The following is a 17,065-nucleotide window of genomic DNA, read 5'->3' on the forward strand; positions in this document are numbered from 1 at the left end:
GGGATTTGTGCACATGCCTTATCTCCTATGAATGCCGCCTAGCCAGATAGCCCAGCTGACCACCCACAATAGCCAACTCATAGTAGGCACTTTCTAAATGTTTGCCGAATAGTACAATTGGAAAGAAATCTAAGGATTACCCATCCAAATCAAGGCCTCCCAACCAAATCAGGCCCTTTTATTCATTTTTGGGGTGTTGTTTAATTGCCTCCACCTCACTTTTTCCCTCTAAAAACATGGTCCTTAACGGGGTTGATTTGCCCACAGGTGGGCAAGCTTTAAGCATTTGGGCCTTTTGTGAGATCTACTTGGGGAGCCCTGGCCTGGGGAAACTGAAAACAGGAATGCTGTTTTTTCTTCCCTTGCCAGCTCTGCTCCCCGCCTGAGTCCACCTGAGCCTCTGGCATCCGCTCAGCCTTGGTCAAGTAGAAAAGAGTGGCCTGGGGGCGCCTGAGTGGCTCAGTCGTTAAGTGTCTGCCTTTGGCTCAGGTCATGATCCCAGGGTTCTGGGATTGAGCCCTGCCTTGGGCTCCCTGCTTGGCGGGGAGTTTGCTTCTCCCTCTCCCACTCCCCCAGCTTGTGGCCTCTCTCTCACTGTGTCTCTCTCTGTCAAATAAATAAATAAAATCTTAAAAAAAAAAAAAAAAAAAAGAAAAGAGTGGCCTGGAGTAGAAAAACCTCTTGTCCATTCTTTAAAATTTGTCTCTTTCCATCTTTCTTTTCAATCAATGTCACTTCCCCTTTCTTTTAAAGTTCTTTTGAATTCTTAATGGGCTTGGCCTTTAGAAAAACTAGAATGTCAAACCCAAAACCTCCCAACCCCTGCCCTGCCCCTCTTCCCTTTAGGGACAAGAATCAAGAGGGGGATGGACTCAAAGCCACACAGCTGGGGTGCTGCAGAGGCCAGTCTAGAACCCAGGTCTTCTGGCCATCTGTCCAGGGCTTAATCCCGTTCAGCAGATCACCTCCTTGCACTCAGACTTTTTCTCTGCCCAGTGCTTCCATCTATAGATCTTGGCAGATGCTCCTTAGCTGTCAGTGAGTGAGGAACAGAAGCAAGGGGTAAGGAGAGTTGTCTCGGTGATGGAACCAGCCACCAGCTCGTAGAGTCTCTGGAACATGGAGCACTAAGAATGTGGCAATACTTGGCAAACCTTTCATCTTTCTGGCCCCTAGTCACAAAACAATAATTAAAAGCACTTTTAGTTCCTTCTTCAACTTAAAAAAAAAAACAAAAAACCCCAACCAAGTTTTCAAGTAAAAAACACCCTCCTCAGTAAACAGTTTGCTGGGCCTAATCTGTTCCCTCAACCTCCCAGGAAGGCTGACTCAGGCCTGATTTCCTCCGAGGGGCCTGGAACTTTGCTTCCCAGCTTCCTGTGACTCTTGAGAGACTTGAAGGGAGGCAGGATAGCCAAGACCCAGGCCGCTCGGAAGTGCCTGTGGACGTGGCTTCACTTGCCCTACATGGCCTGTGCAGTCCACACTACCATCCCCATCAATCTATCTGCTCTACTTAATTTTAACATGAGATGCACTAATATGTGTGAAAAATTAAAGGTGCTGCAGCCTTTACCTCCACCAACACCCTTAATAACAAAATGTTTCCACTTCAAAGGACTGTGAAACTCTTTTAATGGCCAATCCTTAGATGCTCTGGAAGCTTTTGTGAATGGGATTGTTTTCCTAATTTCTTTTTCAGATTGTTCATGGGTGGTGGTATATGGAAACACGGCTGATTTTTATGTGTTGATCTTGTGCTCTTGAAACTTTGCCAAATATGTGTATTCATTTTAGTAGCCTTTGATGTGTATGGATTCTTTGGGGTTTTTTATATGTAGAATCACGTCAACTATAAATATTCTACTTCTTCATTTCCAATTTGGATACCTTTTATCTATCTATTTATTATTTATTTATTTTTTGTCTTCCCTAATGCTCTGGCTAGAACTTCCAATACAATGATGAGTAGGAGTGGGGAGAGTGGACATCCTTGTCTTGTTGCTGATCTTAGAGGAAAAAGCTCTCAGTGTCTCACCGTTGAGTGTGATGCCTGCCATGGGTTTTCCATAAGTGTCCTGTATCATGTTGAGGGAATTCCCTTCTATTCCCAGTTTTCTAAGTGTTTTCATCATGAAAGGGTGTTGGATTTTGTCAGATTCTTTTTTCTGCACCAATTGAGATAATCATGTGTTTGGTACATGACATTGATTGTTTTTCTTATGTTGAATTACTCTTCCATTCCCGGGATAAATCCCTCTGAATGCTTTTTTTGTTTTTTAAATTTGCAAAGTTTTATTTCTTTTATTTAAAAAGACTGAAGATGGGGAGCCTGGGTGGCTCAGTCAGTTAAGCATCCAACTCTTGGTTTTAGCTCAGGTCATGATCTCGTGGTCGTGGGATCCCAAGTCGGGCTCAGCAAGGGGTCTGCTTCAGATTCTCTCTCCCTATCCCTCCTGCTAACTCTCTCTTAAATTAATTAATTAATTAACTCTTAAAAAGAGTGAAGAAAATTTGACACAGTGCTAACAGTGCAGTTGGGTGGGTCAGTGCACATTCATTATATTTTTCTTTTTTTTAAAGATTTTATTTATTTATTTAACAGAGAGAGACACAGCGAGAGAGAGAGAGAGAACACAAGCAGGGGGAGTAGGAGAGGGAGAAGCAGGCTTCCCCGCAGAGGAGGGAGCCCAATGCGGGGCTCGATCCCAGGACCCTGGGACCATGACCTGAGCCGAAGGCAGACGCCCAACGACTGAGCCACCCAGGCGCCCCCATTATATTTTTCTTATAGTCACTGTACTTGAAATGTTAAACAATTTTTTTTATTGTGGTAAAATATATGTAACATAAAATTGACCATTTTAACCACTTTTAAGTGTACAGTTCAGTAGCATTAAGTGCATTCACCTTATTGTGCAACCGTCACTGTCCTCCATCTCCAGAACTTTCTCGTCCTTCCCAGCTGAAACTCCTGCCTGTTACAGTTAACTCTGCATTCTCTACTCCCTCCCAGTCCTCCAGCTTCTGGCAACTGTTTTACTTTTTATCTCTATAAATCTGTGAAGACTTGGTAATAGCTCAAAAAGTCAGGATTTCATGGCTTTAATGGAGGGATCAGAGGACCTCACCTGACTTCCAAAGGGAACATCCTAGAGGGATTTTGATTCGAATCTTCTTGACATACAAACAGTCCCTCAACAACTGCCCTGCATGAGCCTCCTTTTCTCCAGTTCAGTGGTTCTCCATCTTGGCTGCATCTTAGAATCTCCTTGGGTTGCTTTGAAAAACTACTGATTCCTGGGCCCACCCCCGAGGGATATACCTTCATTTGGTTTGGATTGCAGCTCTGGTGTCTGTCATTTTCTAAAGCCCCCTCAGTGACTCTGATGCACAGTGAGGGTTTCAGCTACTCAGTGGTTGAGCTGATTTACTCCCTGGAACCCTTGGCTGGTCACAGCTTCCAGTGACGCAATTCCCTCCCCATCTGGACAATAATACTGACCCACTTTACATCCCTCCCCTGATTTTAAAATCCATTTGTAAATAGAATAAATGTCAACTTCTGTAGAATTAAACTTGCACACTTGTTAAGAACCATAACTATCACGTAGCCCTATTTTTTTTTTCTTTTGCAGATACCAACCCCCCCCCCCCCAAAAACCTCCCCACCAGGGGTCATCCAGCTTGGACACCTCTGTTGCTGGGCAACTCCCAGCAACGGTGGGTGTGTTGCAATCATCTTATTCCCTATTTGGACAGCTTGGTCTCTCAGAGTTTCTTTTTGTAGTAATCTGTCATGGGTGTGACTTCTGCCCATTGGAGAAAGTTACCACAAGGTGAATGGGCTTCGCCAAAATGCATCCCCAAATGAAGCAGGGGATATGCACAATAAAGCATGTGGTATAAGTGCAACTTCCCTGCACAGTGATAGCCTTTCAGTATTTGGACACGACTACCATGTGCCTGCCCCGTCTTTTCCTCTCTGCTCTCGGCTGCCCTGTTTTTTGCAGATCTTCTTCACCGGATGTGCTCTCAAGTATTTTCTGGGAAGACGTATGAGGTAATAGCAAGAATTTAGATCATGAAATGTGCCAGACTTGGAGTCAAGGTCCAAATCTTGACTTTGCTTGTAAAGTCCTTACGCATGATGAATATTCAGCAAATATTAACAATTGAAATCATATTATCCACAGTGACATCATTATCTCTATCTGTGTGACCCGAGGCCAGCCAGGGAACATCTTAAAGACTCAGTTTCTTCCCCAAGAAAAGTTGAGGGGTGCCTGAGTGACTCAGATGGTTAGCATCTGCCTTCGGCTCAGGTCATGATCCCAGGGCCCTGGGATCAAGCCCCACATTGGGCTCCCTGCTCAGCGGGGAGCCTTCTTCTCCCTCTCCTTCTGCTGCTCCCCCTGCTTGTGCTTTCTCACTCGGTCAAATAAATAAAATCTTAAAAAAAAAAAAGGAAAGAAAAGTTGAATGAAAATGCCTTACTCCGAAACAGTGTTCCCCAACTTGCTTGATATCAACCTCCTTCCTGTCCTTCAGCGATCCCTATGATCTGACAAGTTTGGGAAATACAAACAGGGAGTGATTGTATGGGTCAAGTGAGACCACGAGCTCTAACCCAGTCCCTGGGCCATGCAGTGTGTGAGTCAGTTCCTGCCAGATAGCCCCCTCGCCCTCCCTGTGATACTAATCATCCTTAAAACAAGCTACAGTTTATTGCCATTTGAATGTGTCGTGTCCAGAATTAAATGCAGCACTCCAGTTACATACTTACTGGCACACATTGTCCACAGGCTGATCGCCTATGATCAGTTAGGCAAAGCAGCTTTTTTTTTTTTTCAATTTGTAGATTGCCCCTGCAAACCTGCGAGCTCAGGGAAAAGATGGGAACATGATGGCACAAAGGAATGAGAGAGTCTGACCACATCTTTTGCTTTATATTGTTTGTTGTTGAACGGATTCATTTTGTTTTGGTGTTACCTAATTTTTTTTTTTTTTTTTTTTTGGTAGATGGCAAGGATAGCATAGAATATAAAGTCAATTCCCAGTGCCTCTTTTCCCAGTTCATTGGTGCAGATAATTGAGTTGACTGGAAGGAGTATCTGGGTTCTGGGTAGTGCTAAGATACCAACTGTTCTCTCTCTGCTTTCCTTTTAACAAAGGAGAGACAGCTGATGAGACACCCGGTGAAGGAGCCTCAGCCAGGACCCAGACCAGGCAGCTGTCTGCCTGGTCTCTCATCTGGGGCCATTCTGTCCCTCCGCCCTCCCTCTCCAAAGCTTTAGAAGCAGGGCTCCATTAAATGGGGCATCCCTGTGCCACAGAATGCAGACTGTTAGCCCCCTAACCTGGGAGCTCTCCATCACCTCCTAGGCATGGTCAGCTTTATAAGGGCTTTAAGATGTCAGCAAAGCTGACCCCACCTCACTGGGAAGGACTGTGGGAGCTGCAGTGTTCAGGCCTACACCTAATCCGCAGAGTGGGGAAAAGGGCTGCTTGACACTTAGGGTGCTTTCCAACACTGAGAGTGCCCCCCCACACAAGGTTTTATTCTGAAAAATGTCAAACCAGTAGAGAAAGTGAAAGATTAGTTACCATTAATATCTGGATTCACTGATTGTTAACATTTTTTTAAAAGATTTTATTTATTGGGGCACCTGGGTGGCTCAGTCGTTAAGCGTCTGCCTTTGGCTCAGGTCATGATCCCAAGGTCCTGGGATCGAGCCCCGCATCTGGCTCCCTGCTCAGCAGGAAGCCTGCTTCTCCCTCTCCCACTCCCTCTGCTTGTGTTCCCTCTCTCACTGTCTCTCTCTCTCTCTCTCTCTCTCGCTGTGTCTCTCTCTCTCTTCTTTAAAAAAAAAAAAAGATTTTATTTATTTGTTTGACAGAGAGAGAGAGCACAAGCAGGGAGAGTGGGAGAGGGAGAAGCAGGCTTCCCGCGGAGCAGGGAGCCCGATGCGGGGCTCCATCCCAGGACCCTGGGATCATGACCCGCGCCGAAGGCACACGCCCAACGACTGTGCCACCCAGGCGCCCCAAACACTTTTTAATTTTTATTTTTTTTTAAAGATTTTATTTATTTATTTGAGAGAGAGAGAGAATGAGAGATAGAAAGCACAAGAGGGAAGAGGGTCAGAGGGAGAAGCAGACTCCCCGCTGAGCAGGGAGCCCGATGTGGGACTCGATCCCGGGACTCCAGGATCATGACCTGAGCCGAAGGCAGTCGCTTAACCAACTGAGCCACCCAGGCGCCCCCAAACACTTTTTTTTAAAGAATTTATTTGAGAGAGAGAGAGAGAGCGTGAGCGCGCGCGCGCTCATGAGTGGGGGGAGGGGCAGAGGAAGAAGGAGAAGCAGACGCCTGCTGAGTGGGGGAGCCCGACGCAGATGCAGGACTCAATCCCAGGACCCCAAGATCATGACTTTGAGCCAAAGTCAGATGCTTGACTAAGCCACCCAGGTGACCTTGACTGTTAACATTTTGCTGCACTGTGCTCTCTGTCTTTGTCTCTCTCTCCTGTGCCATTTGAAAATAATTTGCCGACATCATGACACTTAAGCCCTAAATACTTCAGCATGTATTTCCTCAGGACGGGGCATTCTCCTGCGTAACCGCAGTACCATAATCACAGCCAATGATGCTGGATTTAGCAGAAGTATTTAATCTATGGGCCATATTCATATTTTCCAGTTGTTCCCCAAATGGCCTTTAGAGAGCGCTGTGCATTTTTCCCAACCACAGCCTGCTGTGTGGAGGCCTGAACTGCAGTTTTCTCTCCCAGAAAGAAGGAAATGAAGTCATGATCCCTTAAATTGGGATAGTGACGCACTGAATACAAAGCACTTCGATTTCAATTAATCTTTATTTTTTTAAAAAGATTTTATTTATTTGGCCGGGGGGGGGGGCGGAGAACAAGCAGGGGGAACAGCAGGCAGAGGAAGAAGCAGGCTCCCTGCTGAGCAAGGAGTCTGACATGGGGCTCCAGGGGCTTGATCCCAGGACCCTGGGACCATGACCTGAGCCGAAGGCAGACACTTAACCAACTGAGCCACCCAGGCGCCCCTCAGTTAATCTTTATAACCACTGAGTGAGATAGGTACTAACATCCTCCCCATCTTGCTGGTAAAGAAATCGAGGTTCAGAAGGTCTTCTCAGTTGCCCAAATAGCATGAGCCATTATTACCACTCCAAGCGGTGCCAGGAAATAATTATAGAAGAAGAAGATCTTTTATTTACTGAAAGTCTTCTGTCCTTCACATTTCTTATCCTCTTGTTAAGTGTTAGGAGGTGTTAGGAGGTGCTCTGCTGCCCCCATTTTACAGATGAGGAAAGCGAGATCGAGTCCTTTGAGGCTGGTCATAAACAATATTTACATCGTCAAGATAACATAAATGACATTTATTGGTAATCTCGGAGGAAGCTCCATATAGTTGGTTGTAATTGCTGGGCAGTCTCTAAACGGCAATTCAGAATAAAAGCATGTCTGATTGAAGGTGAGAGGTGCAGGGCGGGGGGTCCTCCAGTACTCTCTTATGCCGAGGGAATTGGAGAGAGGCTGTCAAAGTGTTAGAAAACAAGCAACCAAGAGCACCTGGCTGGCTCAGTCAGTAGAGCACAAGACTCTTGATCTTGGGGTCGTAAGTTCAAGCCCCTCGTTGGGTATAGAGATTACTTAAAAAAATAAAATTTAGGGGCTCCTGGGAGGCTCAGTCGGTTAAGCGGTTAAGCGTCTGCCTTAGGCTCAGGTCATGACCCTGGGGTCCTGGGTTCTAGCCCCCCTGCTCAGTGGGGAGCTTGCTTCTCCCTCTCCCTCTGTCCCTACCCCTGGTTCATGTTCTCTTTCTCTCAAATAAATAAATAAAATCTTAAAAAAAATTAAAACAAATAAAAATTTTTTAAAAAATTTAAAAAACCCACAAGAGGGACACCTGGGTGGCTCAGTTGGTTAAGCATCTGCCTTCAGCTCAGGTCATGATCCCAGGGTTCTGGGATTGAGTCCCACATCGGGCTCCTTGCTCAGCAGGGAGCCTGCTTCTCCCTCTGCCTGCCACTCCCCCTGCTTGTGTGCTCTCTCTCTCTCTCTCTCTTTCTCTGACAAATAATTAAATACAATCTTTAAAAAAAATAGAAAATAAACCCCTGTAAGAAACCAAATTTTGAGAATAAAGGTGCAAAATAATCAAAAAAGGAACTAAAATCAAATATTGGAAGGAAGAAAAGGAGACAGACAGATGGGTTTAGTGTAAGTTACCCATCATTTTCAACTATTGTTTTGGTTGTATTGTTGTTGGTTTGTTTTAACTATTGTAATGGTTGATATTGTCTATCAGTGGCAAAACAGGGAATCAGGTTATGAGTGTATGATCTAGAGGGTAAAACCACCACGAGAACTAGTGACAGAACACTATTTGGGCAACAGGGTGGGGCAGGAAGCTGCAGCTTGTTATCCTAAGGTCTTTTGTCCAGTTTGACGGTGACCACCCCTAACCGTATGGAGAAAGGCAGGCTTTGAATTCAGACATCCTGGCTTCTAAATACAAAGAAGGGACAGGTTGACAGGCCCGGCGCTGCAGAAGCTTCTCTGAAATGCTAAGCCGAAACCCAGAGGGCCATCCTAAGACTTTGGTGCCCTTTGGGCATATTTGCTTTCTTTTTTTTTTTTTAAGATTTTATTTATTTATTTGAGAGCGAGAGAGAGCGCATGCACGAGAGTGGGGAGGATCAGAGGGAGCAGACCCCCGGCTGAGCGGGAAGCCCCATACGAGACTCCATCCCCGGACCCCAGTATCATGACCTGAGCTGAAGGCAGATGCTTCACCAAATGAGCCACCCAGGCGCCCCCCACCCCACACTGGGCATTCTTACCTGGAGAGAGCCCCAGGACACGGCATCCCCAGGAGGATGCACCCCCACCTCACACCCCACATCCCACAGGAAGTATTAATACTTTTGTTGTAAACACAATCCAAAGATTTTTTATAATTTTGCTTTTCAAGGTATTTGGACATTGGTGACTAATTTCTTAATAATTTAAAATTGGCGACTTCTGGGTTACCCTGAACATATGCAGAAATTACTGTGAAGTGAGAAAAATGTCACCTACAAGTTATTTTCAAATATGATGAATTTTTATGAAAAGCACATTTAAATATTGATGCAGGTGACATGATGTTTCATTTTACAGGTGTTTCATTAAACCGTGATTCATTTCAGTTTTGCAGTTTTATTTTTTGTATTTTGGAGCCCATGACATTTTCTTCCATAGGCCTCTGAAAAGCTGCTCAGTCCCAGGTCTTTTGTCCTAGGCCCAGGTGGGGTGGGCGGGGAGTGTAGATCGGGCCCCTGAGGGATCTGTGGGTGAGTATCTGAGGTCCGCACCACTTGGGGATGTTCGTGGCCCGAGCCTGAGTGTAGCAGAGCTCTCGGGAAGTCACAAGACCCAAATTTCATCCTCCTGTCGTGGCTCCTTCTCAGGCCTTCACTGTAGAGGTTCCTCGAGCTCAGGGGACAACCTTCCCTGCCCGATTTCATAGCCAACATCTCATTTCCTTTTCACGGCAATCCTATGAGGTGGTCAGATACGTATTCCTCTTTATACACATGGGGAAAACGGGACTCAGCAAAGCTAGGGAACTTGCCCAAGGCCGCATAGCTTCAGGGAATCAGGTGGGGAACCCTGACTCCTGACCTTTGTCCTTTCCAATACTCCCATGGCCATATATAGAGGAGTGGGCAGCGTCTTTAAGCGCCCACGGTCGTCATATCTGTTACACAAATACAGAAATCACATTGAGGTTTTTTGTTTGTTTTAAAGATTTTATTTGAGAGAGAGAGAGAGTGCGCGCGCGCGCGTGAGCGGGGGAAGGGGCAGAGGGAGAGGAGGAGGGAGAGGGAGAAGCAGGTCCCCCCCCAGCAGGGAAATGAGGGGCTCCGATCCTAGGACTTTGGGATCATGACCTGAGCGAAGGCAGATGCTTAACCGACTGAGCCACCCAGACGCCCCACATTGAAGTTTTTTTTTTTTAATTAATTGTGTTACTGCATTTATTTTGACAAGTGCTTAGGATTTGTCTTTCAGTGAAAGCTACTGAAAAGTACATCACCAGTTTTATCACTTCTGCTAATTTTACCCAGTCAAAGGAACAATGTAAAAGTATTCTATTTTGAGTTCTGTTCCTCATTTTCTCCTCAGAGTTGAACATAACTATTGTGCATGAATTTAGAGCTGCACTAGGCTGGCAATCCATTAAGACTTTTGCTTTTTAGCTGGTCTGGATCTAATAACCTGACCTTTCCCTGTTCACACACCTCCTGTGATATCCAGATTTTTCTGTCACTCATTACCCACCTCCTTAGGGAATATCATCACAAAGACACATCTGTTACGGCCACATCACACCTCTGAGTCATCTCCCCACTTCCTCTTGTTGGCTGTGGCCAGCAAGAAATCAGAGGCCACTAGGGAGGTTCAGAAAGTGACCGCAGGATTGGGGTGGCTGTGGGAAGTAGGTGGGAAGGGCCGTTGTGAGCTGGCCACAGAGACTGTGACACTCTCAGACAAAGGCCTCTGTGTTTGGGATGGCAGGGCTGGGGCAGATGTCGGGGGAGCGGGTGGGGGTTGGTGTGCTGATACCGTCTGGGAGAGTCTACCCAGGGCAGAGACAAGCCTGTAAGGTCATGCTCAGCTGGCAATAGCCTAGGTGGGTCCTGGCACATAGTAGGGGCTCAGGAAATATTTGCTCATTGATTAGTCCCAGGATAAGAGAGAAATTTGTCCTTAAGCTGAGGGACAGGCAGGAATGAATGTAAGTGCCCTTGCTCCTGAATTTCCCTGGCTGGCTTAGAGGCCACCTCCTTGCTTCGTTGGCTTCTCCCTGACATGGGGCCTCTGCATGAATGCATGGTAGAAAATGCAGTCTTTGGAGTCAGCCTGACCTGCAGCCTCCCTGAGCTTCAATTTCTTCATGTGCGCAATGGGGACAGTCATACCTACCCCACAGAGTTGTGAGGGTCATCCTGGAGGGTGTTACAAACCATCTGGCATAAAGCTGATGTTAGCCATTATCACCACCCGAGATCTGGATGCCCCGTGGCTCTCTGCACTTGGTCCCGGGAGGGTAAATGCAGGCCAGACAACATGACTGAGCAAAACCAAGGATGCAGCAAACATTCAGCTCCCCAGCTCTGCCGACTCTGCTTCTGGGTGGATTTATCCCCCAAGGGGTGTTTATATACCAGACAGGGGGAAATGTTTCCCTGTCTGAAGGTCAGACAGACCGGGTGGGAGTGGTGCCGGCTCTAAGACGTATGGTCCCTCTGGGCCCCACTGGGCTCCAGACTGCAGGCCTCTGGAGGGTGTGGGGGAGTGGAGTGGCTTGGGGTTTTGTTTGGCAAAGCCCGCCTATTATCTGGCCTGGGCTACATTTCCAGGGCATTATAAATAGCACTGGCTTCGGGAGGAGAGGTCGCAGATGTGGCTGAGGCGAAGTATATGGGAAGGTGGGAGATTGGAAATGATGAACTCAAGCCTTTGTGGGCCAGGATGCAGGCTGGGGCCATCTGCATGGCAGTAGGACACCAGGGAGGGCTCAGCCTGGGTGCCTTTGAGGCAGCGGGCCTGACTTAGAAGCCAGAAAAGCCTGTGCTCAGCGGCCAGTGGGCCGAGGCGCCCACTGTATTTGCTTCTGTCTCTTTATGTAGAGAGACCTGCGCTGCTGTCTGAACCCAGGCGGTGGACTGAGCAAGAGCCTGAGCAAGATTCCAGGTCTAGAGAGATGAGCAAAAGCAAATGGCTCCTCACCTTCAGTAACACCCCTGTCCCCCACTGTGTGCCCTGGGGCCACCTTTCCCTCCAGCTGAAAGAGAGCAAGCCCCTTACTCTTCTATTTCATTCTGTTCTCTTCTAAATTGAGATACACTTTACAAACCGTGAAATGCACAAATCTTAAGTGTCCAGTTTGATACTTTTTTGACAGGTGAATACACCTTCGTAACCCCCACCCCAGTCCAGATACAGAGCATTCCCATCTTCAGTCTGATCCCATCAGTACACCTCCCTGCCCCCCACCATGGTGTCACTGTGCTGATTTCTGTTAACCATAGATGAGTGGTGCCTGTTCTTGACCATCATGTAAATGGAATCCTAGGGTCTGATATATTTTGTGTCTGGCATCTTTGGCTCAATATAATATTTTTGAGATTCACCCGTGTTGAATGATGTAGTCTTTTCCTTTTAACTTCTGATGTAAGAACACACCACAATTTATGGGCTTCCATTGCTCTAGGAGTCCCATCCACTGAGCATCTGTGGGGTACCGGCCAGGGGTTTGAAAGTGAAGACGAGCGGAAAGTGTTTGAAGTCTGCTGTGTCACCTCTTTCCCCAGAACACTTACCATTTTGGTGGCTTCCTGTAAAAGGCCACAGGACCTTTTCTTTTCTTCATGGTCTGGAAGCCATCCTTACCTCCTAGAGCTAGAAGTTCAGATCACTAGTTGAGAGGCGACTGGTTTCCCTGTAAGACAGAAGGTTGTTCTCTGTCCTGAATGGACCTGGCTGGCGCATTTGATAGGGGATGGAGGATGTTAGCCTAGAGGTGGTGGGAAGACACCCAAGGCCCAGAGCAGGGAGGTGACATGATGAAGCAGGTTTTTTGTTGTTTTGTCTTGTTTTTTTTTAAAGATTATTTATTTATTTATTTGACAGAGAGAGACACAGCGAGAGAGGAAACTCAAGCAGAGGGAGTGGGAGAGGGAGAAGCAGGCTTCCCACTGAGCAGGGAGCCCGATGCGGGGCTCGATCCCAGGACCCTGGGATCATGACCTGAGCCGAAGACAGACGCTTAACAACTGAGCCACCCAGGTGCCCCTGAAGCAGTGTTTTAACAGGAGGACGGTCCAAGTCTGCTTTGTTCAATGAGAGGACCTCGGCACCTAGCACAGACCCTGTCACACAGTGGGCTTTCCAGAAAGAGGTGTGAAGTGAACTAGTGGATTGCAAGAAGGGGAATTGGGCCAGCAGATCTGCTGTCCCATTCCTGACATGGAGGGCCTGAGCGAGGGCAGCCCTGCACAAAGAAACGGGAGAGTGGGTGGATTTTTCACAAAGGAAAACCCAACAGGACTTCAGGAGTTGGCCATGGAAAGGACGCAAGAGAGAGGAGAATCAAAAAAACGTGCAGCCTCTTTGGAAGAGCTCTGGACTGAGTCAGAGGGCCTGAATTTGGGCTCCTGTGGCTCATCTGTCAAATAGGTATAAAGCCGTGTATCCGTTTGCTAGAACTGTCGTAACAAAGTTTCTACAAACTGGGTGGCTTTAAACAACAGAAATGTATTGTCTCAGTTCTGGAAGCTAGAAGTCTAAAACCAAGGTGTCGGCCAGGACATCTCTCTGGAGCATCCTTCCTTGCCTCCTCTAGCTTCTGGTATTTGCCGACAATCCTTGGCATTCTGTGGCTGAAAGATGCATCACCCCATGTCTCTGCCTTCATGGTGATGTGGCCATCTCCTCCCTGTGGTCTTCCCATCATCTGCCCATTGTGTGTGTCTGCATCCAAATCCCCTCTTAGAAGGCCAGCCCTACTTGAAAATGACCTCATCCTAACTAATTACATCTGTAGCAACCCTATCTCCAAATAAGGTCATATTCTGAGATCCTGATGGTTAGCACTTCAACCTTCTTTTTGGTGACACAGTTCAATCCGTAATGTACCACCTGCCTGATGACATTGAATGAGGCAATGCGTGTGAAGTCCTTTGTCACTGGGATGCGCGAGGCATTTTAGCCAGGGGACCTGCTTTTCGCTTCTTGTGTGCCCTCATTCAAACCTCTTTCCCTTTCTGAGTCTCGGTTTCCTCATCACATTTGGTCTCTTAAGTTGTCCACATCTAAATTCTGCAACTCTTTGCCTCTGAGTTTCAAGTCTGGGGATCCGGGGGAACTGGGAGGTCATTAACAGCTATGGGGAAGTCAGGAGGGGGAATCAGCCTGAGTATCGGCAGAGGCTTCCTCTAGGTCCTGGCTGTCATTTGGGTACCCAGCTTCCTTCCCCTGGTGGCTGGGACCCTGGAAAGTCCCAAGCATCTTCTCTCTGCACCCCCTGGGCCAGGACAACCGTCACCTCAGCCAGGCCTGGAAGGGGGGCCTGCTATAAATAGTATTCTCCAATCATGTCTTCCCATGCAGGAAACACAGCAGCCTGATGAGGCAGGAAAAAGGTGTTTCCGAAAGAGAGGCCAGGAAAGGGAGAGGTTAGGTGGGGATTCTGGAGCCAGATGGGTTCCCGGGTGCCGGAGGAAAGGCACTGCGGAGGAAGCTAATGGGGGGTCGGTGGTGGCTTCAGTGTCAGCTTTTGGGGCTGGCAGGTAGATGGCTCTGCCTGGCGTCCGCCGTTCGAGAACCCCGTGAGAACAGCCAGTGAGGAAGGCCCAGGAGGGATTGGGTCTGGGAGACTTGGGTTGAGAGAGAGAATTGAAAGTGCCACATTCATTCATTCACTCGTCCGTTCATTCATTCACTGAGCATTTGCCCGACTTTGGGGCTGAGCTAGGGGCTCGGACAATCAGTGGAAGCCTCACTTACAAAAACGGGTCTGGTAAGCAAGCCAACGATTGCACCAGAGGCAGCTCCGGGCTGTGGGAGGAGAAGGAAATTGTAACTGCTGGACGGGGCCGGAAAGGCAGAAGTGAGTGCCACTGGGTGCAAAGGCATTTAAGGCAGGGATGAGAAATACCCCACTCCTCACCTCTGCTCTCCTAGCCCCATCCTTTGTCCAACCCCAGCCTGCAGCGGGGGTCTGAGGAGCTGCCCTCATCCCCTCCATGGAGACTCTGGGCCAGTCCCTGGGGCCCGCTTTCTGGGGAATTACCCCTTTTTGGCCAGCAGAGAGCACTGTTGCCCTCCCATCCCCTGCGTTGAAAACGTTGGGTTCTCAAGTGCCATCTCCTTGAAGAGCCCTAGAAAGTCATTAATCTTCCCCTATAGAAACAGGCTTAATTCTGTTGAGGTCTCGCAGTGGCAAATATCACAGGCAAAAGCTCAGACCAGCAGTTGACTCACCATTGTCCCTGGCCCCCCGTGGGCCAGGGACAATGGTGAGTCAGCCAGGGACCCAGGAGCTCTGACTCTTGGTTCCCCAGCCCTGCATGATGCTGCCAGACCACAGGGCACCCCCTCATGGCTGGAGGGGCCTGAGATAAAAATAGGCTGTCATTTCTGTTAGGAAGCTCCAGAGAATTCTGCTTCGGTGTCAAGTTGAGATTGTTTTGCATTCCCATGCCACCAGTAGTGATGTTGAAACTCTGCATTTAAACCCCAATCATTCATCCAGGGTGGATGGGATTAGTCCTCAACACAGGATCCTGGCGCCTTCTGAGGAATCTGGGCAAATTTCGGCTGCTGTGCTCCCCTTTTTGTGACACAGTGCTTCGTAGTTTGGGGAAAAAAGACAAAAGTTGGGGTATGTGCTTGTCCAGTGTCTCTCAGTCCAGCCCATGGGACAGCAGTCAGACACGTCCTGATGCTCGTGTGTCCAATCATGTGCAGTGACTTAAGGGGCCCCCAGTAGGCCTTGATTTTATTAACTCTCCATGTGGAGATCACTTGCAAAGCTGACTGTGGTCCCAGAGGTCCCCCTGGATCAGCCCGAGGGAGAACTAAAGTCAGAAATCACCCCACTGCCTCCAGCCCACTCCGCTACAGCCTCCACGTTGGCACCTTCCTCTGCTGGTAATCAAAGGGGATAGTTCTTGATCTTCCTAGTTCTCAGGTGGGTATACTGAGAGCCACCTTGCCCATGCCATTCAGACTGGAAAGAATAAATAACGAAAGTCCAGGCATAGCTGGCTGGAATCCAGTCCCTTTACTGTAATAATACTGAGAAATGTCAAGCAGGGTTTTTGTTTCAATAGAAGGGGAGGGAATGAAGAGAAGCAGGCAGCTGCATCTATGTGTCGAGTCTGGGGTTTGTTGGAGTCAGATGAGAGGGTTCCTCCGGGGCCTTGGAAAGGAAGCTGTCTGTGTGCTGGGCAGTGTCCGGGGTGGGTGTGGAGCTCTGTGTGAGGGGCTTGGAGGGGCAGGAAGGAGGAGGAGGCCTGGCTGTCCAAAAAACAGGGATAAGAATAAGGATTCTTGTCCTTCTGCCACGTTTTAGTTGCATGACTTTGTGTAAACTATGTATTCCTTCAATGCCTTCGTCTGTGAAATGGGGATCATTGAACCTAGCTCGTGGGGCCAGTATGAGAACCGAATGAGATAAGCCACGTAACACAGCCAGCATGGTGCCAAGCATGGGAAGCGGCTCTTGTTTCACAAATGGTAGCTCTCGGTGAAGCCTTGTGACCTTCTGAGCCTGAGTTTCCTATCTGTAATTGGGGCTATTTTTGGTTCTGCCAGCTCAGGTCTGCTGGGAGGCTTCAGTGAGGTGGTGATCATAAGGTGTCTGCATGACATTGGTTCCCAGTAAATGTTGCCTTTTATCCACTGTCTCCTGCCCTTGGGAAGCTCCCAGTGCAGTTGGAGATCTGACTGTAGAGGTTGGCACGGCAACGTGAACCATCAAGCCGTGCCTCTTCCAAGAGCCGCTGCCTTGCAGCCTCAGTGTGGGATGGGGGAGGCTGAGGACCCCTAGGCAGAGTTGGCTTCCCAGACAACGAGAACTGGGAGCAGAGTTTTGAAGGAGGTGAGAAGCATCCTGTGGCCCAGATGATGGCCCAGGGGTCTCACATGTGGGCAGAGGAGCAGGTTTGCCTCTGTAGGATTCATCACAGAGAGGAAGGCCTGTTAGGCCAGAGCTGTGGAAGGACTGCTTGCCTCTCGCTTGGGTGGGTCTCGTTTAGAAGCCCTCGAGAACAGGGTGGTGTCTGCCCACTTCTCTTTGCGCAGGGCCCAGTGCCGTCCACCAATAGGTGCTTAATAGAGGCTGCATAGAGGGATTCTGGGAAAGGGAGAAACGGATCTGGCTCACCCTTTGTCTGCATGCCCTTGCATTTTCCTACAGCTACCACCAGAGGGCGGAGTTGCCCAGCAGAAGCCAGCCGCATCCCCACGCCCTCCCC

The 17,065-nt window shown here is 48.3% G+C and overlaps 1 protein-coding gene across 8 annotated transcripts in view; it reads left to right on the plus strand.

Annotated features, from left to right (window-relative positions):
- NAV1 (neuron navigator 1) overlaps window positions 1-17,065 on the plus strand; it is a 238,939-nt gene that overhangs the window by 1,854 nt on the left and 220,020 nt on the right. The window contains exon 2 of one of the 8 annotated variants that reach the window (XM_073884580.1): window positions 12,717-13,262. The exons of the other annotated variants lie outside the window; for them this stretch is intronic. The gene's annotated coding sequence lies outside the window, so the exon portion shown is untranslated. The remainder of the gene's footprint in view (window positions 1-12,716; window positions 13,263-17,065) is intronic. 8 annotated transcript variants of the gene reach the window in all.

The sequence above is a fragment of the Callorhinus ursinus genome, unplaced genomic scaffold (genome assembly GCF_003265705.2).
Source record: "Callorhinus ursinus isolate GAN/ISIS: 27379988/994484 unplaced genomic scaffold, GSC_fseal_2.0 scaffold57, whole genome shotgun sequence".
Classification (NCBI taxonomy): Eukaryota; Metazoa; Chordata; class Mammalia; order Carnivora; family Otariidae; genus Callorhinus; species Callorhinus ursinus.